General features: G+C 40.4%; 1 protein-coding gene across 3 annotated transcripts in view; it reads right to left on the reverse strand.

Annotated features, from left to right (window-relative positions):
• LOC100643702 (choline transporter-like protein 1) overlaps positions 1–25,431 on the reverse strand; it is a 51,383-nt gene extending 25,952 nt beyond the window's left edge. For 2 of the 3 annotated variants that reach the window (XM_048409282.1, XM_048409281.1), the window contains exon 1: positions 24,960–25,431. The gene's annotated coding sequence lies outside the window, so the exon portion shown is untranslated. Of the gene's footprint in view, positions 1–17,820; positions 20,619–24,959 lie in introns of those variants that run through there. The other variant, XM_003398539.4, reaches the window with a different exon arrangement.
• Between the last annotated feature and the right edge of the window lie 1,410 nt (positions 25,432–26,841).

Consider the following 26,841-nt stretch of genomic DNA (forward strand, 5'->3'; position numbering starts at 1 on the left):
TTAATTCTTTCCTTGCCTCCTTCCTTATCTTCTTCTGTTATCGAAGATGGAAAGTTTTCATTTCGGATATTTTGTACGTCGAGATTCTCACGACTGTTACAACGAATATTTTTGGCATTGTCGGATGCTTGGGACCGCCACGTTATATCCGACAACGGTAAATTTAGGTTTACCGCGATACATTAGATCGCGAAAAGTACTAAACGTAAAATTAATTGCATTTTAAGAGTAACGGCTCTTTGTTGATCTTTTTCGTTGTTCTACTCTTTATCTTCTTTCCTTTCACCGAAGATGAAAGTTTTCGTGACTTTTTGGCACTTACATCTTGCGTATTATGACTTTGGTTACAATCAGAGACCACTGTACAGATATTTGGTTTCGTTGAACGCTTGCAAGTGCTATATTATATTGGAAAATATTTTTCTGCGAATAGTTTTCATCGTCGTATCGATTACGTAAAAACGGCTGTCCGAGATGATGGTAGTGAGGTTAGATTAGTTTTCTCGAGTTTCTGTTTAATTCTATCGCTGCTTTTTTCTCTTCGCTTTACCGTGGTGCCGAGGTGCAGGATTCGTTCGTGATTTTTTTTGTACGTCGTGAATATTAATCTAAACAGCTGAACTGTACGATGGTCAGATGTAATTGATGTCAGATCCATTTCCTCGAGTTGCTGCTCGTTAATTTTATCGCTGTTCTTTGCTTTATCTCCCTCTATTCTCGAGAACATCGTGTGTATTAATCCGAGCAGATGGATTCTAGGATTATTAAAGTAATGGAGGTGTAAGTGATGTCAGATGTGACGAAGAAAGAGGATCTTGATGATACGTCGCCCTCTTTACACGATATTCTAGGATTCGTTTGTTCGAAAGCGAAGAACTCGTGACATTTTAGATATCCTCCGCGTTCTCTTCGTAGCCTAACACTAATTAACGTTTATATAACGTAAATTCCACGAAAAATTTCACAAGAGTACTCGTCATATCGTCGCTTCGCCCCTCGCACTTTCCACTTTCCGCTTTACAGTCAATCGGCATTGTTCTTAACAAATTTATGCTCGTGACGTTTCAGCACAAATCTATATTACGATTTAATATGTTTACCGTAGACTAGTGGATATAACGATTCGTTTCTGATTTTAGAGCGAAACGAGCGTTTTTCTCACGTTTTGTTTGAAGTAACGAGAGATTAGCTGGCAGCGATAATTTTCAAAGTACACAAAGAAACATGCTCGAGGGAAATACGAAAAAAAGTAGGAATTCTGGTACATTCGGCTAAACCAAGAAGATACGTAGAAGCAGATACACAGTACAATTGCGAATAACGAGGGCTCAGACGTATTCTTAATTGCTAATTGACTTTAATAGCAGTGTGCCGAAGCGTACGCGTTTGATGATCAAACGCACAGAATAATTGGTAGAACTAATTAAACGATGCTATCACGGAGGAACGTGACTCCTTAATTATTTCGAGCAGTCGCGATGGCATATTAATCACGGTGTAATGTAAATTATGTGCGTTATCACGGCTAGTAGAATACGCGTACATTGAAGCGTCGAATAAACGTCTTGTCAGGTTAGATGCAAATGACAAGTATTTTGGGATACTATGAAAGAGATTGAGTGGCTACTTGGGATGCGGGAATCTGTTTCAGCGGAGAACGCGTGTCTGGATGAATTCGAGGAATGCGGGAGGAATTTTAGCCGAGAGAGAAACGAATGATACGAATACAGCTCCTGTTTCGTGAACGTGCTGGAATCTAAACACGCGAATTCAGCTGTTGATTTAGGATAAAACGAAACAGGCTCGACGAAGGATTTGCTCGTTTTGCCGAAAAGCACAGAGAGTTACGAACGACGAGAAGGTTGAAAAATTTAATCGAACGTCGTAAAAATAGCGGATCCCCTATCCGATTAAAACACGTATACGCGTATCATTTGAAAATTTTAATGAAAGTTCTTAGAATTTGGGAGGTGCAGTTCAATTAGAATTCGATGGTAAGAAAAATAGAGGGGTGAAATAATTGTATCTGCTCGGAATCGGGGATTTAACGAATCTAATTAGAATTAATAGCGGAGAAGTTCCATTTAATAAGAGTCTCGGAGTCTCGGAACAAAGGAAAATCAGACTGCCGAAGGGCACAAAGCGAAATCGCTGTGAAAGGGTTAAGTGGTGCAGTTAAGGGTTAAAGGGTCAAGGTAGAGCGGCAAGTGAGAGAAGTTTAAGATTAGCATCGTAATAGATTCGACTTAATATACTGGGTGTTTATCCTGATATACTTCCCATAATCTGGAAAAAAGTATTCCGAACAATGCGAGCCTGAAATACCGAATCGACGGAAGGCTAAAAGATCGTCAAAAAAATATTTCTTCGATAAGAGATCGATACTATCTATAGTTTTTCAAACGGTGCTATAGAATTTTTCCACCGCAAGTACGTCCTATTGTCTCATCGTCGCTAATTACTTTCTATTTACAAAGACACAGGCTATTATCAGAGAAATATCACGTTAACGCTATCGTGGATGAAACTTCCTTCCAATACGATCTTACTTTTAGTTTCATTCGAAGAACCAACAAAGTCGAACAAATGCGATCGATTTTTCTTTTTTCTTTTTTACTGTTAAAGATAAAAATCTAGATAGATGGTTACAAATTGACATGGTATCAGGGAATTATAAGTAACAGAAAGTGTTTAAAAATCGTGGCAAACGCTGAGACGAACACCCTGTATATCATCTTTATTCCTACCTCTCGCTTATTCATTCGGATCGACCTCGCTTTCCGCAGCATCGCCTCTTCCTACATCATGAATAATACACCAGAAAATTATGTTCTTGCACTTCGTACGGTAGCTGGCGATGAACCGTTTGCGAACGAAGCGTGCATCGAGCTCGGTCTTAACCGACTGCATGGTCAATATTTCCTCTGGTCTTATACAGCCTTTGAAACGATTCATTGCGCGTCGAAGAAAATAGACGGGGCAAACAAACTTGGTAAAAAACGTATTACTCGATATCCCTCTTGTTCATAACCTATTTGTTGCCGGTGGGATGTCGAGAAACTTATTAGAACTCGAATAGACGATCGTTAAAATCTCATTAGAGACTGTTATAGAAAAACGCTTAGGAATTTAAAGTCGTTCTTAAGAAATCAAAAGGAGGAAAAACAGGATTCTTAATGACACTGGCCTTTCTTCCGTTTAATACAAAAAGGTACAACAAACCAATCATAATGAAATACAAAAGTTATTTACGCAAGATGGCCATCTCGAACTCAACCTGCTTGGCCTTCTAATTTTCCGCGCTTCGTTCCCTTTATTATTATCAACTTTCGACGTTAATCTGTTTATCGTAAATCCGATTAAACTATTTTCAGCTACCGCGTAACTTACTATCGGTTACGTCTAATTAAATCCAAAAATCCAAACTTAGTCTGGCAGACATTCGAACGTTAAGAAGGAAAGAATCGCGTCGAAGCGATACTACCAATATCGTACAGCGTTCCGACATCGGTCTTAGAATAATCGTTTTGTACTATCACGCACAAGTTATTCGCACGTTCGGTATAATTCGATTAAAAAGTTATTATTCTCGCTATATCTCCAACGCGACGGTAGAAGAACGTTTGGAAGCGTTCTACACATCGTGTCTAGACACATTCTAAAAATTTCGAACTCTCCGAGATTCCAATATCCAACGGATGACGCATAAAAGTCACTTAACTCGTACCACTCCGCAAAACTTAATTTCCATTCATTTTTATTCGATAATAATCCCTGTGCTTGGCGGTGGCTTCGCTAAATCTTTAATATCGAACATCCTCGTAAACATCATCCCCTATATCGTGTACGAATACAAATATCTATCTCTCTATATATATACACACACTGTACACGTATATATAGATACTGTATATACGTGCGTATACAGGTTTGCCATCTTCATTTCCCCGCGGGATTCGTTGGCACGAAATTTGTATCGGAATCCGCGATCTCTCGTCCCGCAAGGGACCAAAAGAACGCAAACTTCATTTAATTAAACTGCTAATTAACAGGGGGAGGGGAGGCGGGGAGAGAGAGGGAAGAAGAGAGGGATCGCCCGAAGCAACGCAACGTTAAAAAGAAACGTATGACTCTGTTTACCATCCCTCCAACCCCGGCGAGTAAACAGGCCGCGCGTAATTGAAAGGTGGAGCGAAGTGGATGTCGATGTCGAGCGATTTTCTCCAACGATCCTGGTCTCTCACCCCCTTCCGCCCTCTCCATCTCGTTGTAACAATGGCTGGGCGTGACTAAACAAGAAGCCGGGATTTACGCAACGTTTAATACCGTGAAAAACGTCCAACGTCTACGTTTACCGTCGTACGTCGCCGTTTCAATCGGTTCGACGAGTTTTTACTACCCCTGTGTGCCTTGGCAGACCCTATTTCGAAGACCTTCGCGATCGCCTTCGATCGATATACGCGGAATTAATAATAAATTCATCTCTTTTTACGGTACTCTCGCCGTTTCACGGTACTCCTTTTATATTCATGTTATGTCGCATCGATCGCCATCGGCTCGGTTATTAACTGCGATTAGTATGGAAACGAGCGATTTGTTGCGACGATTAGAAGCTACGTGTCCCGTGTCACGTAAAATTAATGATAAAAAAAAAAGTAGTTGAGCAATAACTCAACTTGGCCGTGCTTTTATAATTTTGTAGGCTTTTATTCGCGAAAATGATTAAGTATAATATTACAATGAAGTAGCCAAGTTTAAATCACGGCCAAACTGTACACAAGACTCAAGGCTCAAGACTAAAGTCCAAAGACTAAAAACTGGACTCGTGGTCGAATGCTTGCACTTTTTATATGTTGCGTTTGTAGGTGTCGAGGGGCAAGGGGAGGATCCTGATTACTCTACGTAATGGAGAAAGCGTAATGTTGGACCTTGTGCGAATGTCAAGTCAAAACCTAACGATTCGCTGTCAGATAGCATGGAATGACGTGGTTTTTGGATATGGTCGTTGTCACGCTCGAAACGATACGTTGGATTTTTGCTACAAATATCTTTCTTGAGACGCACAGTGATGGGTGAAAGAAAGTTTGAAATTGATACAATATGAATTTTAATAGCTTTTACGTATCGAAGATGTTTACCACATTAGCAACGATCATCTGTTCCGTGGTATATTTATTCGTTGGTCTTATCAAACGTAAGTCCACTTTGTAAAGCTATACAGTGACTTATTTATTTGACAGGAAACTATGATTGTTTAACTTGGAGCTATTTCTTAACGTAGTAACGTAATACAACTAAAACAACTAAATTGGTATAACTGGTCAACTTCCGAGTGACAAGCAACTCACGACCTACTCCAACTTACTGACTCACGACTAAATAACTTTCTCCACCGAAACATCCTTTTGTACCGGTTTTAGTACTCCTGTCAAGTATACGCGTTTTGCAGCTGTCGATGACTCAAGACGGTCACGGACGCCTTTTTCACGTACCTATGGTCCTGAAGGTCCACGTGCATGTTGCCGAGTCCCGACAACACTTTCACTTTTCCCTGCACTGTAGTTCATCGGGCGTTTCCTAAACGATTTTTCCACGATACTACGATTACGGTGTCTATTCGTATTTCTTATCGTATAACTCTTTCTCGTTATACATACCGAATATCGAATCTGTATATCGAGTTATGAAAGTATTTGAACATCTAGCGTGGAAAATTTGTACGGATGAATTAGGTAGTTTCATAAGCACTATAATAAAACTAGAATGATTTTCTCGCGTGGGAAGATGAAGACCGCTGAGTCGCGGGACTATACTTGTTACAAGCGGTTGCGGTAATAAAATTGTTTTCTAACCGCTCGAACACATATACTCTACTTTTATTTCGTTTTCATGGAAGGAGTACATAGTTCCGCGAGTATCGTAGTACTAACAAGTTTCGCGTATAGGTGCGGTATTGTTGTTGAAGAATATCGAATACTATAACCATTTGTGCGACCAGTTGGCGAGTTGATTTAGCTGGTTCGCGGTACGCTGTGTGTTTCGAAAAAGGTGGAAATGGCAAAACAATTGGGAGAGAACAGGGCGGTTAAATTGTACGTTTAAACATTGTAATTGTAATTTTCGTTCTTTCCGGTAAAAGATTTATTATTGCTTTTTCTTGCGTTACAACGAGGTAGGTAGACGATCGTTCGCTTTCGAGTCGATGGTGCTTCTTTATTCTTAACAAATTTCTGAAATCTCAGAATGTCTGGGAAACGAAATGATAAACTAAAGCGTTTGTTAAAATGTTAAAAGTGTTTTTCGTTTGCTGAAACAAGAGGTAGATCGAGATATAAAAATGTGAAAAGCCATAATGGTAGAATCGAGTGGAAAGACCATAGATTTCTACGATTGACGTTCGACATCTTGTTGATCGCATAAAGGATCGAGACTCGCGAACGTTGCAGCGTTCTACATTAACCGTTAAACTCTGTTTTTTCTCGAAAGTAACATTAATCGATTGGAAATTCGGTAGATTCGATGAAAGTGTTGAAATCGTATCTTTGCCCGTTTTAACGAATCATGTTTCTATGCGAAAAGGATTAAAAGAAAATTCAATCAGCGCAACCGAAAAGGAATACGAGAAACGAGTGGAAAATGCATGGTGAATGGCACAAAGGCTCTTTTTGCAATAGCAAAGAGAACCGTATAACTGATATCGACGAAAGTGGCTGATATTTTACAACGTAAAGATTACATTATCGAAGAATAACTCGCCACTTTTATCTATAGCTTGAGGATTTTTCAACGTGCTCTGGGAATTTTATCGAATTAATAAAAAAAGATAGCGCCGCGCGCGGCAGACTTTATTAATGAAAGATTCATCGATTAAATTAGAGCCACAGCGATCCAGTGGAATTGGAACGCAGAAATCCAATTCCATTCAATCTATTTTCTTTCTCTTACACAATTCAACGACCATTCGGTAGTTGTCATTTTAATTTCCCAAAACAATATCCTTCGAAAACTAATCGAGCAACCCGACACAAAGGAAGAAAAAGAAACACCTTTTAAATATTTCAATATGCATATTTCGTGGGAAGCTTTATAAAAATTAGCATTCTCTGTTCAAAGCAGAGGACGTGCGGGTTTAGAGTAATGTTGTTTGGCGGGGAATTTCAATGCTCGGTTTTTTTTCAAAAGATAGGTAGTATGACGGCGCGTCGCACGAACTGGCAAAGTGAGAAAGGAGACAACTAACGTTATCTTGTCACGCGGGCCTCCCCGTGTGATTAAAGTTCCATTTGAAATATTCATCGGACTGGCGTATTAAAAACGAGCACTCACGCTTTCACGGCAGCGTCGCTTCGTATTCAACGGCCGAGAACAACGGTTGCACTCTCAACGTGTTCATTCGCGCCGATTTGTGCAAAAATATTCCAAGTACGGCGTACTTTGTGCGCGAGACGATCATCTTATGATCTATTTCTCATTCTGGACGCTCTATATCGTGTAAAAATGGTACTTGCGATATCGACGCTCCATCGGCTGACGTAGGTGGGTTTCCTCGAATCAGAAATAATCGTAAAATTCCAAATAAAACTCGAATTAAATCACTGTAGATAGCTTGATCGATGATCCGGTTGAATCGTGAATATTTCACGTAGTTGGGAAAATATTGGTCGCCGTAAAATATCTACAGCGTAGAAACTTTATCGATCGTTTAGATGTCGTTAACGGTATTTTCTCTCAATTAGCTGACAATCGCCCTTTATTTTCTACATTAGGTACGAGGGAAAACTCGAAAAAGCACTTTTACCGTGCGTTCTTTGTTTCTATAGAAGAACGGTACTGGAAATGCTACCTACCTACTCTTGGAATTTCGACGAGGAAATCGTTGCTCGACTTTTGTACAAAACGTAAGCGTGTACGCGTGATTACCCAAATATTCGTTCACAGACTGTCACACATATATCGCATTTACATTTTGAAATTCATATTTAAACCGAATACCGAACTATTGTACTTTTATTTTTATCACCTTTTTCATTACACGTTCTTCCTATTCGAATATGTATTTCTTTCGTTTCTTTGACGGTTCTGCGAACTCGAACAAATGTACGGTATATTTTTTTAAAAAGATATCATTTAATAATTCTCTTTGTAGTTGTTCACTGCGTAATAAATATTTTGCACATCCGTTGTGATATCGGTTCCGACGATAAAAAAATATACAAGCATCGGTGTACTCCTCGAACGTCCCATACATGTACGCACATTTACGTGTCATTTTTTCAAATTATCGAAATTTGTATGCACCTCGAGACGTCATATACGATCGTCGACTAACCGCTGCGTGTCCGATACACATACGATTATAAATAGATAACGAAGCTTGCTGCCCGCTCGATACGTATTAATTTAGCTAGCCTTAGCAATTTCCTCGATTAATCAATTACGTTATATCACAGAGTCACACCGATGCCACGAATTAGAGTACCAATTCAATAAAGACAGGTCGTATCCGTAACAAAGTTCAGCGTGAACTCTGATTCGACTTGCATCTTCTTCGTTGTCTAATTGCAAATGCATCGTACTATCGACTACCACCGTCGCGTTTTTCTTCGGCCAAATTAGCTACGAACACGGAGCAAATAACGAGCAACGCGTGTTTGACCGAACGTTCGAAGCAAAGAAATTTCTGACAAGAGCAAAACTGTAAAGTATTTATAGCGACGGCGAATGCGTGAAAGCGGGTTTAAAAAACTGTTAACCTAGACACGACACTGTCGGGAATCGATTCTAAGATACCTGACAGAGGCGAAGCATCGAGGTCCCCAGCGACGCGACACTGTATCACTATAAAACAATAATTCCGATGGAATGTACGTGTGGAAGAGCACGACCACGAGGAAGCAGAGCGAGACACGAACGTTCCGCGCGACGGTGCGCTGGCAGACGCTCCCGCAGGTAAACTGCACGCTAGTTGCGAGTTGAACGAACGCACCTGCTTGCTCTCCAGGTTAAACGAACCCTCCCCGCGCCCCTTCTCTTTCGACGTGGGCCGGCTAAAGGGCCTAGAAGAGATTCTAGGCTCCATAGAATGGAACCGTGGGATGACGCACGACAGCCTGCTGGCACGACCGTTCCTGCATTCTGCTTGCATTCTTCCCACGTTCGAATCGACCATGAAAGAGTCACGAATGCAGGCATCGATCGTCTTCTTTGAAAAATGGATTAACCTTCGGTGTACCAAAGTATTTCCACGTTCTTTCTTCGAGAGAGATTTTTAAACGACCGTTTTTATCGTTACGTGGATTCGGTATCGTTGTATTTTTGCATGCAACTACGTTTTCATCGAGACTGAGACGAAATTTACGAAGGATCGTGAAACGTTAAAAATTCTTATGTTTTTTATTATTATGCGCGATAGAAAATCAAGCAGAATTACGTTGAGAGATACGAAGAAATATTACTTCGTTTGATACTGATACGTTAACGGTTTTACTGAAGAAGGAATATGCTTGGAACTTTGTAACCTACACGAGATAGTGGCAGCTTTATGAAAAACAGCAGATGCGCTAAGAGTCCTGAACGGAGGTGTAGATCAGTTTGTCTCGTTATTTGCGACAGCAGAAATTGCCAGTAAAATGAAATTCGCGATATTACGATTTGCATCGTAAAGGACCTAATAAACATATTCACTCAAATAATCAAACGGCAATGAAGTAAAATTCGAGGGTTTCGTTAAAAAATACGCTGTATTTTACAAGTGCCAAGTCTTTCACAAGTCTTTTAAATAACTTTCATTCGGACCCCATTCCATTCCTGTTCGCACATATTACAATTTTCCAAATACTAAAACATTTAATGTTTCGATATAGTAGATGTTACAACAATCTCGAACCTCGTAAACTCAAATAAAACCGGAATAATTTTCAGTTATTAATAAACAATCGACAACGTTTCTTATCCACTGCGATTAATGCAAGCAACGTCTCTCTATAACTTGCCTCAAAACGTGCAAGAGTCGGGCGAACATATTACACAACTTATTAACACTTTATTCGACGATCGTTAGTTAAATGCTGCGAATACTTTTACGTAAAATCTTCATAAAATCGATACGTTCAATAACCATTGACGAAAGAATGTAGGGACCAGAAACGGCGCATAAAGACTCCAATAAATAACGTAATATGAAGTTCTATAAAATGAAAAGGAGTTTACGCTGCCTTTGATACGTTTCCAAACAGTTTTCCAATTTAAAGGTTGAATTTCGTTCAAAACTGCTATGCGATCCCGCTAAATTGCTATCGTTCCTCGCGCAGATTTTCAATAAAACGTACTGGCAAAATACACTGTTGGAAGTTGAAGTCACTTGTCGGTTTTTTTTTTTTTATTTTTACCATCCGCGGGGAACGTAAAAACCCAGGCCGCGAAACGGGGACGTTCGCGCGTAACAAATGTTTCATAATAACATCCTTGTCACGTATGATCCACAGACAACGAGTTCGTCACAAGGTAGAAACACCGGAGGTTTTTGTGTCGCGATGCAACGGAGATGATCGCACGTTGCGCGACTGACTTTACGTTATCTGCCAATTACAGTGGCGATCAACTGCTTAATTCTTCAATTTTCCTAAATCAGGTTGACGATACCGTACGAGACATTTTTGGTCCACTTGGATCTCTGTCGAGGGGAATTTTTACGAAACAACGCTGTGTCGTTAGTTTGGTCTTCGAGATGCCACATTATACATGGAAAAACGACTTGTTCTATTCTTCTCAAAAGAGGTAGATTAGATTCGTTGGAGAACAGCAAACAGCCGAGCATACGATAAAATGAAATCGTATCGATAACATTTATAGGATTAAACGTTTGATTTTGCATAAGTGCCTCTGATCAGGTTTTGTGTAATCAGAATTAAAATTTATTTTCGATTGGAACAGGTAATTGTTACAAATCGTTACAAATTTTTAAATTATCAATGTTATATAAATATTCTTATCTATTTGACCACCGCTGTATGTACAACTATATCTATCGGTAAACGCTCCGTATCACCACCTTGGATTAGCTTTATCGCAAAATGACAAAACACTCGTCGCTCGAGCTATCCCTATCTGTGGATAGAAACTTAAAAAGAGAAGAGGCGTCGGTGGAAAGGCCGATGATCGATTCGCTAATCGAATGAAGCGACGTGAATTATTTCGAGTGGTTCGTTACGATTCCGTTATCGGAAAACGCGAGGTTGAAAATGACTTAATTTTACGCGATCGACGTGCATCCGTTTGAAACGCATTCGATCACGGAAGACGAAAGAACGTCGCGTCGATTTTAATTATCAGCGCGATTGGTCGTCTTTTGTGTGTTTTTCTTTCTAAGATTTCAAGGAGGCTTCGAAGGGATTCGAAATTGCAATTTGCCGGACGAAGACGACGTTTCTTGATGCCTTTGTTTCGCCTTTCTTTTTTCGTAAAACAGCTTCGCGCTATACTCCCGTGGAACTTTAATAATCTCCGCCCACGTTTTACGCGTAGGTGCAAAGCAATTGCAGCTTTGTGTCGCGCTACGACCTCGCCTCTTCCCAGAAAATTATTTACTAATTCCAATTTTGTCTGGCTATCGATTTACGTAGCAGAGTGCTTGTACTTGGTTCGAGTGGAACGTTCGAACAAGTAATTTTAAAGTACATTTCTTATAGAGAACTTCCATTCGAGGGAATTCATCGTTGAAGAAGCATTTCGCACGATCGAAGTTGCGCCATTAATGAAATTTTATAAATCTTAAGTTATCGAGCGATAGTCGAAACTTTCTCCGTGAATCGGTTACTGTGCACAAGCATCGGAATATTTAAATTCAGCATTTAGCAAATTATCGCAGTCTCGTTGGCGAATTCCTCGTAGCAAATTATCGAATGTCCATTAATCGCGAAGCAAAGACTACGCGGGTACGGATCATTTGGAAGCATTAAAAAGTCGCTAAAAAATTGCCGTTTACATGGAATCTGTGGCAAAAACGTTTGCGCGATTACCGATCACGTGTAACCGTAGTGAGAAATCGTCTGCCTCTACGAAACAAACGTATCCACGATATTCGATTAACTAAACAATTGATTCTTTGTAAAAATTGCCCTCGTTATCGAAGAAAATTAATATCCCGCGTTTGTAAGCTGCGCAAGAACACAGAATCGGAGGAGGAAAGCAAGATGGGAAATATCGATTTTACGTATCGAGCTATTATTGACAGTTTGTAAAAACAGTTTACGCAATTAACGTATCTGTCGGATATTGCGATTTCAGCCGCAATAAGAAGAAAGAACACGGCAAACAGAAGTTATCTACATCGGTAGCTCAAGTGCGATCAAAAATACACGGAAAAAGCGAAATTGGTAGGAATAAATCCTCCTCGTGATAAAGTAAAATTACCGGCGAAATGTTGACAATTCCGAAAGACAAACCGGGATGAAATATAAATAAAGAAAGATATAGCTGCGATGACAAACGAACCAGACGAATTTATCCCGCGTATTTATCATAGTTATCAGGATTCGCGCGTGCGTCCGGCGAACGTATAGCTTTCGAAAATTCGATCTTTCGGTCGGATAAAATGAAAGAACGGCCGAGAACCCGACCCGAATTGGCGGAAACGGGAAACCGTTTCTATTTCTAGTTTACGAGAGCAACGATACTTAACACGAAATTCGACCGGTGTCTCGAATATCCCGAGCTGCGGGAAAATCGGTCGAGACACTCGCGTACAGGGCGCGAAAAACGCGTAGCCTGCGTGAACACCAGGCAACGAAAGAAAAATCTAGGTGGTTGCTGGAACGCGTCGAACATTTCTCGCGATAATATTAAACCGGTTTACGTCGGAATAACGCGATGGCGGCTTATTCGCGAATTCAGGTAGAAGCTGAATTTTCCACCGTTATTTATTCCGAGAACCGTTGCTGGTTCGTTCTCAGCCGGAGAACCTTCGCAATTCCGCTCGATTTCTTCGGCCGCGATCGTTGCGCGAATCTCCGCCAACTACTTTTGTACGTGTACGTAGCAATGCGTAACGCGATCGCTTGTAATCCTACACGAGCAGAACCCACGGAAGGGGATCCTTTATGCGCCACGGATTACTTGTCGGAGTTGAAAACGCATCGTGATTACGTTCCTTTAATCTTTTCTGCTCCATGGAGAGGTATATTCTGATTCTTTGACGCCGCTTTAAGTTCTCAATAGCGTCTACGTACACGCGTAGGAATAAAGATCGATTATGTTGCTGGTTTGTCGGATTAAGAGAATTTTGTCGTTACGTAGGATAAAATTGTTTGACACGTTAGATAATTATGTGTTTATCTGTGTTAATTGTAATGTCTTAATTATAAGAAGAAAATACGAAGGTATTGATATTCCGCTTCAACGTAAACAATAACATAGATGATAGGTAAGATTTCTTGCTTCAAATTTAATATTCCAGTGGATATCATCGAACGTTGATTGTTGGATAATAAATACAAGGCTGGCGTTGGCCTTGGCATTATGTAAAACGAACTGGTCCAATCTTACGTTGAACAGATAAAATTCATCGCTTTAATTCGCGCGATCATATAATTATCAAATCGTTTATGCTATTAAGTGACATTTTTTTTTTTTGCCAGGATAGTGACGCGAAGGAATACGTATAATAGTATAGTTATAGTATAGTAGAATATTTATTAGGTTAAATGGAGCTTTTTTTTATCTTCCTACTTTCAAGCTCGACTGTTTCTTGAATTTTTAACAAAATTTATTTTCCACGCTATCCACGTTAATATTTTAATAAAACAATCGGCGGCATACTCGCAGAACAGGACTGAAAATACTATATTTGCATTTGACGTTGAACCACAGAGTTACACCTAATGAGATAGCTGGCATTTATCGACGTCAATAAATTATAAGATTAAAAACTACGAGCGTTGGAAATACAAAACGAAATCCATATTTGGCGTTGTAAGTTTCTTTCGATATATCGTTCCAATCTTTCATTATCGGTTCTATAACGTTTAATTATTGCACGGATGGAAATTCAAACAGTAGGATATCTGATACTCTGATATTTCCAACAGAAATATCATACATCATACCTACGTTTCCAGTAATCGGAAGAACATAAAACGAAGAACAAGAATGAATAAAAACAGAAAATTGGAATATTTTCTAGCATAACATCATTTTATTAAAATACCATTCAAATATAGATATTTCGAAAATCAAAACGATCCAATACGCGAAACAGAATGTACAGTTTGTAATTCCACGAGTTAATTTTCCACAGCCGAGCCGAATTATCAGAATACAATCGAAAGGATCCATTAGTAAACAGAAAATATTGTGTAATACATATAATTCGAGAATTTTGCATATTTTTGCATAATTTCCATAAATTGTACATACCTAAATACCGAAATATACGTTGAAGTAAGTGACGTAATATTTCTAGAAAAAGATATATATTTATTATTGAAAATTTGATCGATAAAATGTTCTACGTTAAAGTACATACATCTGAAACGCTACATTTACATGTATATTTTAAACATCGGAACGAAAGCTGTAAGAAGGTTGCGTAGCTGCGCTGAAGGAATTATCTGTTGTTATAAATTGTATCGATAAATTGTCTTATAGCAAAGTGTGCCTCGGCCGTTGAATTTTGTAAGAGTTGCCGGTAATAAAATTTGCAACGGTGGCAACTTTCACAGGCTTTCTTAGAAGATTGCTAACTCGTTTAGATCTTTATAAAATCTTCTCGACGGGAAAAACGTTGAAGCTGCAGCAGCACGACGAATATTTGAATAATAAAAATGAAAAATTCCACGAAGAATAAATGAATCGCCAGCTAACAGTGAATTTTATATCGAGGATTAATTAATATACCAAAAGGATCGATTTCTTTCTTCGCAGAGAACAAAAATGACCGAACAAAAATTTTCCAATCGACCAAATAATACATAATGATACGTTTAACTTTATAGTCCTTAAACTTTTCACGTTTCAATATCGTTCTCGTTTCAACAAACACGAGTACCTTTAATGTTTGAAACATTTTTTCAATGTGAAATTAAAAGGAAAAATTGCACAGATTAATAATAATAATCGCTTTGTATTTCCTTGAATAAGAGAAACACGCGCAACAAATTCATTCTCTGTATTTTGATCTTCGTATCGGAGCAGGATACAACGATTTATACTACATTAAACTTTTCATCTTACATGGTTTTCCATCGTCGCATCGTTAACGCTGTATCGTTTAATAATTCAGCCCATCGTTTACCAAGCACTCTACCCTGCAGAAGTTAAAACGTTTCCGCTGTCGATGTAATCTATAAAAAATAACTTTATCCATCACGATCGCGTGTGCACGTTCTCTCGCGAATGCAAAAGAAAACTAAGCAAAAGAAAGGAAGTAACAGGATCGGTAAAACAATACTTTTTCCGTCGTTAAACGTCGTCCCGTCAAATTGAAGCATCCGTCGCGTCAGGTAATACCGTTTACGAGGCCATTTGATTGCACGCAATCGATCGTAAACGGAACTACCCTGAAGTCGTTTGGTCTCTATCACGAGAAAGAGAAGAAGAAGGAGAAAGAAAAGGAGGCAACAGAAACAATTGACTTTGCGAAAAGCAGGGAATAACGTGTTACGAGTTACGAGGAAGAGTACAACGAGGAAAACGTCCAGAAGGAGCGACCAGAAAGAACGAAAAATGAAGAATGACGGACGGACAGCGGGACGAAAAAGAGAAAAGGCAGTGGACTGTGTGTGGCTTGGATCGTTCCTTTGTGTTCGTGCAAGTGGACGATTCGTTGACCCGCGGCTGCAATTTCTCCTCTTGGCTTTTATGTCAGCTCAATTGGCTGGCAAAAGTTGTCGACGCACCAGAAACAGCGCGCCCTTCCTGCACAGAGTCTGCTTTCTTCCTATTTCGTAGGTAATATCGATAAAACTGGACGCGAGTTCATCGGAGACAGTGCGGGTCTTGCGCGGTTCGCGATTCAGCGAGCGAAACGCGAATTTCGATCGGTCGACGTACGTGTATCGTAGTCGTAAGTGGATTATTTCCTGATCGAATCGTTAAATTAGATATTCGCCGATGGAAGTCTTTCAATGAATTTTGAACGGAAATCTGAAACGCAAAAATTACGAATCTCCGTGAGACAAGAGTAAGACACGGAAGAGTTCTCTTTCACTTTGAATCGTTTATCGTTATCGCTTCAAATAAATACAGAAAATTCTGGGCAGAATGATATTACGTGCTGTTAATAATATTAGATTTTTATTCGTTCGAATATATACAAGAAGTCGATATGAATTTTACAGTGGCAAACTATTGACACAACGAAACGAGATAAGTTTCGAGATTCTTTTATGACAGATAGAAAAATGAAATTTCTCTATTTCCAGAAATAAAATCGTTCGTACCATACGGAAATAAAGCGACGCGTAGCTCGCTCCGCTTTGCCACATTTATCGTACGTGTCGAATTGACATAAAGAGCGGACGAAGCTAAAGAAGTAGACAACGATTATCTGCGAAGGTTTTCCGGTGACGTCGATCGATAAATCGTTCATTCTTCTTGGAATCTTGTTTCATCGCGCGTTACTTAGAGGGAATCTCTACGAGGAAACACGGCGCGGCAATTATACAAGATGCAAATTAGGTTAGTAGCAGCCAAGTTGAAACTGCGACACGTTGGATTTAGTACCGAATACCTAATTATAGCGTACGTACGTGGAACAAGTATTTTTTTATCGTTGAAAACTCCTGTCAAAGCAAACCTTGAACGGTGTTGCGAGGGATTAGCGATTCCTATGTAGTCGATCCAAGTCAGTGTACACGAGCGAAACCACAAAGAGGCCAGACACAGTAAAAACAAGCGTCATGAGTCACCAACACGGCGTGTCAACGTTCTTACACCAGATCGAGACTGCTATACCGCGTGATGATTCTCGTAGAGTGCCGCTGAACCAAGCTCTGGCAATCGTAAATCCCGTCGCGATAATAATTCGTAGCTTCCTTCGTTCAAGGACATCGCCGGTGCACCGACGAGGCCACGTTCTACCGGGTAATCGAACGATATTCTCGATTAAACGGTTCAAGCCGAGTTTCCACGAAAGAGTAGATCTAGTAGTAGGTATTCGCGATCGATCGATGGAATTCAGCGGAGAATCGCACGTGTGCAAAAGCACGTGTGAACTTTTCTCACCGATAAACAACGTCAATCGAGATAGCACGCTGTATCCGGCACAAACAAAGGAGCGTGGAAATCCAGCATGCCTGTCGATATTCTTCGCAAAGTGGTTTATCGTCTACGAAGATCGCGCAGTTCAATTTGAAGATAACACCTGGGTCTCGCCGAGAAAAAGGTAGAAAAAAACGAGAAGAAGAAAAAAGAACGGCGCAAGAGGCAGAAACAGCGCGTAATCTGTCAATAAACTCGTACACAGAGAAACTTGCGTCGAAGGAAATTACCGAAAGAGAGGCAGCTAGCACGAAGTTGGTACTCGGGATCTGCGATAAAAGAAAATCGACGACTTTCGTTGCAATCGATCCGGATAACCGTAAAACGAGATCACCGCGCGAGATACCGCTTCTTCTCGTTCTGACGATCGAGAAAACAGCTTGCAACGGACGTGCAAACATCGCAGGACCTGTGTCGCGGTGTCTCTCAGTCGCGCGTTACTTCGTATCGTCGCGATTAACATCGTCGCACCGAGAAACTTTGCCAACTCGCGGGAGATTCTCTGGCCGATGCAGAAACTCGTCGGTAACCAGTTCGCTGGAAACTCCGCCGAACACCACGTACCTTTCTTCTGTTACACCTAGATTCCTGTCGATTAACGGGGCCGATCCACGGATCCCTCCTCTTTCTCTCTCACGTTGCGCGCAACACGCTCTTTACGCCTTTCGTTCGAAACGCTACGTAGCCTGCGCTTGGTCGTTCCGATAGATCAGCCACATGGAACACAGAAATAGAAACGCTGGTATCCGATGTCAGTGTGGACGTCGTGACTCTTTGAACCGTCCCATGTAGGTTTTCCCGCTCGCCACGATCGACGTCCAACGATTCATACGATTCGCAGAACGCGAGGACACGACTTGCGCGTCGATCGAGTTCGCTCGCGACACTAACTCGTGCCTCGCCGCTTTTGCACGCTGGAGAACGTAATCTCGCGTATACCGGTTAACGATACTCTGTGCTGGTATCCCTCCTTTTCTGCTCGACTGTTCGCTGTATTCGTCGTCGCGTACACTGTACACGAACTCGCTCTTCGTTTCTCTGCTTACCGCCATGCTGCTTTTCCTTCGTTACTCCGGCCTATGTTCATGCATCTTCTATCTTCTACCTTCGGTGGGTTCGCCAACGCGTAATTATTAGGCCAATCTCCTGCGAGACGTTGCAACGGAACACGCATTTTTCTCGCGTCTTCCTTTCGGTGAAATTGGGTATCCACGTTTGTGCGTTCCGTAGGATGATTGCAATACGGCGAATGACTTTAGACGACGGATAAATCGTTGGATATAGGTATTACGTATCGATAAATAAATTTATCAAGTTGTTGCGTCTGCGGTTAAAGTACTCCAATATGGCGAATAATTCGAGAGTCGAATAAGCTTGTTTCAAGTACGATATTATATTTCTGGTATATTTACAGTGGCGAGTGTATAAATAGGAATATTCAATTCTCGATAGTTAGTATCGTACAATATACGAATTTTCGAAAATATTTCGATGAATTTTGTGTTGGAATCGAGAACGTGGATTTCGATAAGTTTTCGAAAAATTGGATATATAGAATTTAAAAATCGACGAGTAGCAGCTGACAAGATCGATATTGGTCGCTGTGCAATCGTTTCGTGGTAGCGTTGTTGATAATTACGAGTGTAACTTCTTCCTTTCCGATAAAGGTGTTTGCGCCAACTATATATCGCGTGAAATTTATAAAATATCGTGCGATTTCGAAAAAAGTACGTACATACGTAGTCGATTAGCAGAGATGCCCTCGTGCAATTTTTCCAACCACGTTCCGAGAGAATAGATAGTTGCTTGATATCAAAGAACAACGATAATAAACACGGAATGAAATAAGAATCGTTTCCGCGGGAAATAAACACGTTGGAAATAACTGTCTTCGCGTGAAATACTTTCACTGGCATTAGTATGTCGTGTAATAAGGATTGCATAGCAGCATTGCATTGCAGCCACCGTGGCACGCCACGAACTGCGTAGATTATATCTAGAAAGGGGAAACACATTCGCTCTGGCACAAATTGATATAAATATGTTTCGCTATTTTGGTGCAGCGTAAAAAAAAGGCTACCTGCCAGCAAAATATGTAACCGGAATTTTTGTTTGGTTCACGCTCTGTTAAACATTTGTCTGTATTACGCTCTTTCGTTTCAATTTGCGATCGTTTCTTTGTAGCCTGTTAATTAAGAAAGCAGCGGTGTTTCGTATCGCCGAATCCGCTTTCGCGTAATTTATACATTCGAACCGTGAAATAATGCATTAAAGAGAAGTTTGCCGCTGTCTGGTTGAAAGCGAATGGGAGTCGGAGTTATCTCGTAAAAATAACTCGTTAAAAATTCTGCTTTGTTCGAGGCACGGTCTATTTTAATTATACAACCGGCGGACGAAGGAACTTTTAAAAAATCGCATGGACGACGCGCGGGTGCACTTTAGCCGACCCGTGTCTGTGAAATAGACATGGTCCCAAGAAAAACTTATAGCCAGGGGACGAACGCCGGGCGAATAACGTCTAGCCTATATAATTCGGTACCACTTCATCCTCGAGAGGCGATAGAACAAGCTCAGCGTTTCGCCAAATTGAAAAAGATGCTTCACCGACGAGATATCTCTGCATCTTGCTTCCGAAGAAATTAACGATGTCTTTCTACGGCCCTCGAGGTTTTCTTCGTTTTCAATCCCTCCTTTTCATTCCACTTGCATTGAATTAATTCTAGAGCGATCCCAGACACCGTTGTTCTCCACCGCCATTGTGTTTGTCGTTGCAAACTGCAGCCGAGAAATTCGTCGATTCGACGGTTATTAGGTAATGTACCTGCTGGCTTTCGATGGGCTTCCTCTTCTTATTCTTCGAACCGGATATTCAAATTCAAACCATTCCCTCTATCCATCGAGTATCGGACAGACCATGATTTTCTTCGTATACGCGTGTATATCCGTTTAATAATTAAGGAGATCGAGCGTTGTTGGAGGCAGGAAATTCTCGGAAATATCAACGCCGAATAACTCTCTCTTAAAAATTTTTCGGCAAGATATTTCCTGCAACGATGACGGGGCGCGTTATATATCGTTTCCAATTTGAACGTAAAAATATGTCGCTATATTTTATTTAGCGTCAGAGTGATCTAGCGACAAAGTTTATGGGAACAGAAACCGGAGTGCGATTTAGTTCGCTTTTTCATAATGTTCTTTTTCCGATGTATAAATATCTCGTTCAATTAAAGCTAACCTGTCTCGATGTACACGAGAAAATGCATAATATGGTAATATAATACTTGAAACGTACACGGAACACGATTGTTTTAATTAATCAAATACGACGTTGTATTTACAAACTTATTACGCTTCGCGTACAGTACCACTCGAAAGCATCGAGATATTTGCTTATTTTCGATAATATATAATTTGATTACAGAGTCGCAAATAAAAACTGTGTGTTGATAAGTAGAGTCGGTTAATGTTTAAACAAATATCTAGAGTTTATTATTCGATGCCTTTATAAAGCGATAAATATTGCTTTTAGTCATTAGCTTTTCATTAATTTGTATCTTCTACAAAACGTTTATATGCTGCTACAAATCGACCAAAGTATCCAAATAGTTCGTCGATGCTAGTGTATACATATATATATATATATATATATCGTAAAATAATTGATTTCTCTTACGTCTTCGAATGCTTCGGTATCTTTCATGTTCCGTCGGTATCTTTGCAACGAAGAAATTATACGCTATCAGGAAGCTTATTGATTTCTGACGAGTGTCTTGTTTACGCGAATCAGTCAAGCGATCTTCACGCGTTGAATTTTTTATTCATGCACAGGGCACACTGTTACGCACGCAATGTCGGAGGGACTGTGTCGTCGATTAACGGAACACTCGATAGTGTCCTATCCACGCTTCCTTGATGCGTGACGAATTATATAAAATTACGCAACCGAACGTCTATAACAAGATTTCGCTAAAACGGAAGAGATATTTCTCCGAACGCAACCGTATTGCGTACACATGGCCGTATAGTATAATTATCTGCATCGATTTTACACGAAAGAAGCCTTACGTACGTTACTACTTGTTGATATTGGCGTTGGTTTTACGAATTTTTGTCGATGATTCACGTTGGAACATGAATCTCGATGAACGGAAAAGTCGAAACGTATGTATTTTTCACCGCGAAATAGTATCGTGGCATGCGGAGTAATTAATCCGATGACAGAGTTTGCGAAACAAAAATTTTTAATCTAATTTTCAAGCTAAATATAAATTTTCGATTAAACCGCGACTCGCCCACACATATCCTGGCCAGTGGCCAGACGATCTGCGAAAATTATGTCGAGCAAATAGAGAAGTTACACGTCACGAAAAAATATCATTCCGTAGGGAAATTTAGTTCTCGGTATTAGAACTGTGACATGGCGATGCTTCTGGTAACGTGCACTCGTCAACCGTAACGTACCGATCTTACACGTATCGCGATAGAAATAGGAAACGGAAATAGGAAATTTTCTTAGCACCGTTGCGAGTGTAACCCCAAATTCTTTTACCCTGACGTCACCTTAGGCGACCACTTCTAAATATTCTCCGGACAATTGATACCTCTACTCTAAATATTCTCAGGACAGTCGATACCTCTAAATATCATCCGGTCAGTTAACACCTCGCCACCCTGATAAGGAACTTTCAGGAGCAATATCCCCTCCATCATTTTCATTGTTCCTGCTTAGTATTTAGACTCCGAATAATGACGGCCGAGCCAGTCCGAATCATAAGCCGATACTGGAGCATCGTAATATTGGTACTCAAGAGCCTTCGACTCTCGAGAAATAAAGTTTTTATATACATCGCTACGAGAGTTATTTTTTACGTGACACGAGACGCGACTATCGCGAAATTTTCCAAGTCTCGAACGAACATAGAACTCGAGGTATTGTACGAGCTTTTTTCCTTCCGAAGAAAAAAGAAACTGGACCGGAAATACGTACGAACATATTCAGATACAAAGATCTTGCTGGCTGAACGTAGACCATGAATCTGGTAATTTATTTTCGCGATAGCGATCGATCCAACCGATTCTTCTCGTACGCGTTCCAGCTGTGACAATTCTGTCTCGCTCTAGCGTTAATTTCAAAAGCGTTTTGCATACCCGGCGCATAATATATCCATAAGAAACGTTCGAGTACTTTGCCGTATCTTTTCTTTTACTTAGGAAGCAAGATATACGAAAGTTTTAAATCTCAAACGTCGTTCGTCGTCGTTGCTACCGAGAGCACGCGTCGTTTCTACGCGGCATCGCAGACAAATACGCGTGTATTCGAACAGACATGTAGGAATAGTCACAGTGAATCCAGCGACCTCCGGCGTACGAAACGGGAACATCGATAGTTTGTCGTTACATCGACAGTCCGTGACATTGGAACAGCGATACGGAATACATAATGCGATGGTTCCTTGGGCGATGGAAATTGATATAGCCAGAAAATATAACATATGGGAGGATGTGATACGCATTATAAATATTCGCGCAAGTAAACATCGCCGTGAAATTAAAATTAGTATGATAAATCCATGGAGTCCGATTTACGAAGAGGACTCGTCCCGTGGAATAACAATGCGAAGCTCACGGCAAGACTGGACGTTTGAAAAATTGAACACGAACCAGCCAGACGCATTTATCGATTCACCTTTTTATCTGCTCTCTAGTATCTACATACGCGATATACTCGCGTATACCTCACGCTTTCGCTCGACTACGCGAATTATCCGTTTCGACAAAGATTACCGATACGTCAGAAAAGTTATCGACTACGTATACGATGCATGTTCCGTTACGATACACGTAACAACAAACCATGAAAATAGAGCACGAATGTTTTGTCAGCATGTGTGTTTGACGGGACTGAATCAATAATGAGGCGGGGTCAATATTTCACGATAACAAGCGACAGATTATTTTTGAATCGTTCCCCCGACGAATTATTCGATACGTGGAAATATCTCGTGCATGGTATCGGAGGCGCATAATGCGCGATAACGTTTTTAAGCAAAGTAAGCAATACAGCGGGGCTGTATGCTACGTTGGCAGGAGCGTCACACGCCTCGGCAGTGTACGAGGCTGCTACTCAAGTTTATACATCGGTGGTGCCATCCATTGACATGCAGTCTCATTACGTATTTCTGCTTGGATAGTTCGCAAGTATTAGCGTTACCAGCCGCGCAAGCGATGTCTTCGAAGTTTACGTCTAACGAAATTTCTACGCTTCGAGTTGAAAGATTCGATATTGCCAACAAAAGTTGTACGAAATTATACAACGTAAATTTTTGATGCAGAATTTTTTACATTCTTTTTCGCTTTTATTTCGTGATCGCCGGTTACGTGTAAATATTTAACGCGACAGTGAAAGGGTCTGTGTCCACGATATATAGGTTTTCTAAAAATTGACACGCACCGACAAAAATAGTCGGACTTCTTTCACCGGAATTTTCACTTTTCGTCGATATCGTCTGCATGGTAAGGTTAGGCAACAGTTCAAAAATCTTGTTTTCGCAAATTTTCGAGTCCATGTGCGTCGCCAATAATATACGGCGCGTCACCGATTTGACTGGACCGCGGCCAAATTGTTTTGCGGTCGTTTATGCGCATCTACTTGCAAAGGGATACTTTTTCACCGCGTCTAATCACGCATGCGATTTTTTCCACGGACGGTGAAACGATCCCTACGTGGAAATGTAAAATACAAACGCCTCCTAGTATAATCGATATCGGTCAAATAATAATCGTCGAAATTTACGAACCAATGAAAACGCTTGACCGTTACTTCGTCCGTAACAAAGCGCTATTATTCGAAAAGATCACAATTTGAATACAATTTCAATCAACTGCACCAAGTGGAAATTAAACCATCGAAAAAATGATAACGGCGCGTGGCCAACAATTTTCATTGCGAATGATAATTTTCATTGGGATAAAAATTTTACTTTTGCACGCTGTTCTGGAGCATCGTAAAGCAGCGGCGTTGTGCGTTGTACGAGGACAAGTTAAATAATTATCGAAAATTGCGATATGCAGCCTCGCGTTATGACAATATCAATAATAAATGCTACGATCATAATTACGAAAGGAACTAGCCCGCATTACGGAGAAATTGACGACAAACTTCGTGTATCGTAACGGACTATATTGCGTAACCGTAGATAAGCACGTATGCAGATAATGATACACTGACTCACGAAAGTATTTGAATACTAACCGTACAAAACTTTTATAACCATATCGCACGTGTCGTATAAAACATTCTGATATTTCATTTAGCGCCGTAATGACATACGACCGCGTCACGATTACATCGCTACAACTTGAAACGAATCTAAAAATCTACCTACGTACGAGTTACGAGTAATTTGGTACGAGTACATATTTCGTAGAAGACGCGAGACTATTTAAACGGTCGATTATTCGTTCTATTAATAAAACGTATTCGATACTTGTTATACGCTCGTAATAATATATTCGTAAAAGATATCTACGAGCGTTGGAAAATACTTGCACGAGTCTAGATATTCGAAGGTAGCGAGGATAAAACGAAACAAAAAATGAAATGGAAATAAAAGTACGCAGGATGAACAAGGAAGCAAAGAGCGAAACGCGTTTCGCAGTGACTACACAGCTGTTACAGATGAGACACAGCAGACACAGCTCACCCGAAATTGTCCACGTGACGCGTGCAAATAAAAAAGAAGCATATCCGATACGGCCAGTCACGGCTATCGTTTGCACGACAAAAATCGCCACCAATTCTCCGACGAGTCCACAAGCACCTGCCTCACGAGTCTGTCATAAATACCACCGCCAATTAGACCTCTATTCAATCGCCTATACGTTACGAAGAAAATTTAACTCACGACGCGGTACGTTGCCAATCGCTCTACGTGTACATCGATATACGTCGTTGAACGATTTGCGTGGATTCGACGCGAAAATTCACGAATACGCAGAGGTTATGACGCACTACACGGTTCAATCGGGAGAAGAACGCATCGCCGCTCGTATATACGGGCTGTATCATCCTTGACGAGCGATAGAAAACAAAAGAGATACGAAGCACGGAATCTCGATAAATATCGCGTTGTTAATCATCGAGGCACGATGAAAACTTCCTGCGCGTAATCCGCGTGCCGTCCAAATGGAACCATGACTGTAGCCCAATTTCTGTCTTTCGCCGTGCTCCTCCGCCCACCGTGTTTCCCGTCTCCAGGCAACCGAAGCTTGCGACTATCCCTGTGTATATGCGCGCGTGTTTCTCTCTACATACGGATAGTCTCTGGTTTGCTATAGTGCGTTCGCGTCTACATATAACGTCACGTATACAGAGAAATAGCATCGATTGCCCTTTAGGCAACGGGCGCATGGACCTGTATTATGTGCTCGCCAATTCCCATCGATTCGTACGCGCTCGATGATATGTTCCATTAACGGTTAATTTGATGGTAAAATCGGAACGTCCGGCGGAACAACTAAAAATACGTTTGATTAGTTGCGTGCCGTGGCCAGCCGATTAGGATATTACCTTCGCTTCGGTCGCGGATACATTGACCGAGCGGAAATAGAGTTTAATCGAACAAGATGAGTAGATTTATATCATCTTGGAACTTGAATGTCTGGGAATTTCAGCTACGGCTATACCTTATTTACATATCTTTATTTTTCTTTTAAGCTTTTTCTTTTTTTATCAGATCTCACATTTTATTGTCGCAGTACGTAACTTTTCTATTCGTACGAAAGTATATGTACCAAACGATATGAAAAATATAGCTGGTCCGGATTAATTAGCGCGTCGATGTTACGATAAATACGATGCTATGAAAACAATGTCTGTGGTCACTCTATGGTGTACCGTTTTGTGGTCAAACGAGAGGAAATGGAGAATTCGAAAGAGACGAGAAAATATATGTCGTTCTAGCTGAAAATTTGTTTTCTTGATATTCTGGGTTTTATATGAATTTGAATGGTTTTCAAGTTACAGAATGTTTCGAGTACTCGGAGATTCGTGACTATTTCTGTTTCTTTTAGTTAGAGTTGCTGCAGAAAAATGGTCGTTTAATGGTATTTATAAGATATATATCGAGGAAACGTCGTTACCGTTTCTTATTTGCTGAATGTAGCAAAGTATAGACATCTGGATATGTTATCGGTTCGAACGGCCGGTGGTTTCGTATTGATGTTTTATAAATTGGAATCTATAAACTGCTTAAATATATTTTGTACAATTTCCTTCGACGAATTAAGCAGGAAAACGATTTAACGTTGATTCGATGATAGAGAACCATACATATTTTTCAAAGCACAGAGATGTTAACGCTCTTCTTTATTAATCTTTCGAATGGGACAGATACGTTAGTAAATGAAAAAATGTAATGCCCGACAAAATGGAAAAATTGACTTTGTCGAAGATAGATATCCGGAATCCATTTTTATTTCAAAACAAATACCGCGCATATTACAATACATCCCGATAGCAATTATCGAATCGATTTTGCGTTACAGCTACTGAACGAGAAACTTTGAATACTGTTTATTCATCCA

This window comes from Bombus terrestris, chromosome 10 (genome assembly GCF_910591885.1).
Source record: "Bombus terrestris chromosome 10, iyBomTerr1.2, whole genome shotgun sequence".
In the NCBI taxonomy this organism is placed as follows: Eukaryota; Metazoa; Arthropoda; class Insecta; order Hymenoptera; family Apidae; genus Bombus; species Bombus terrestris.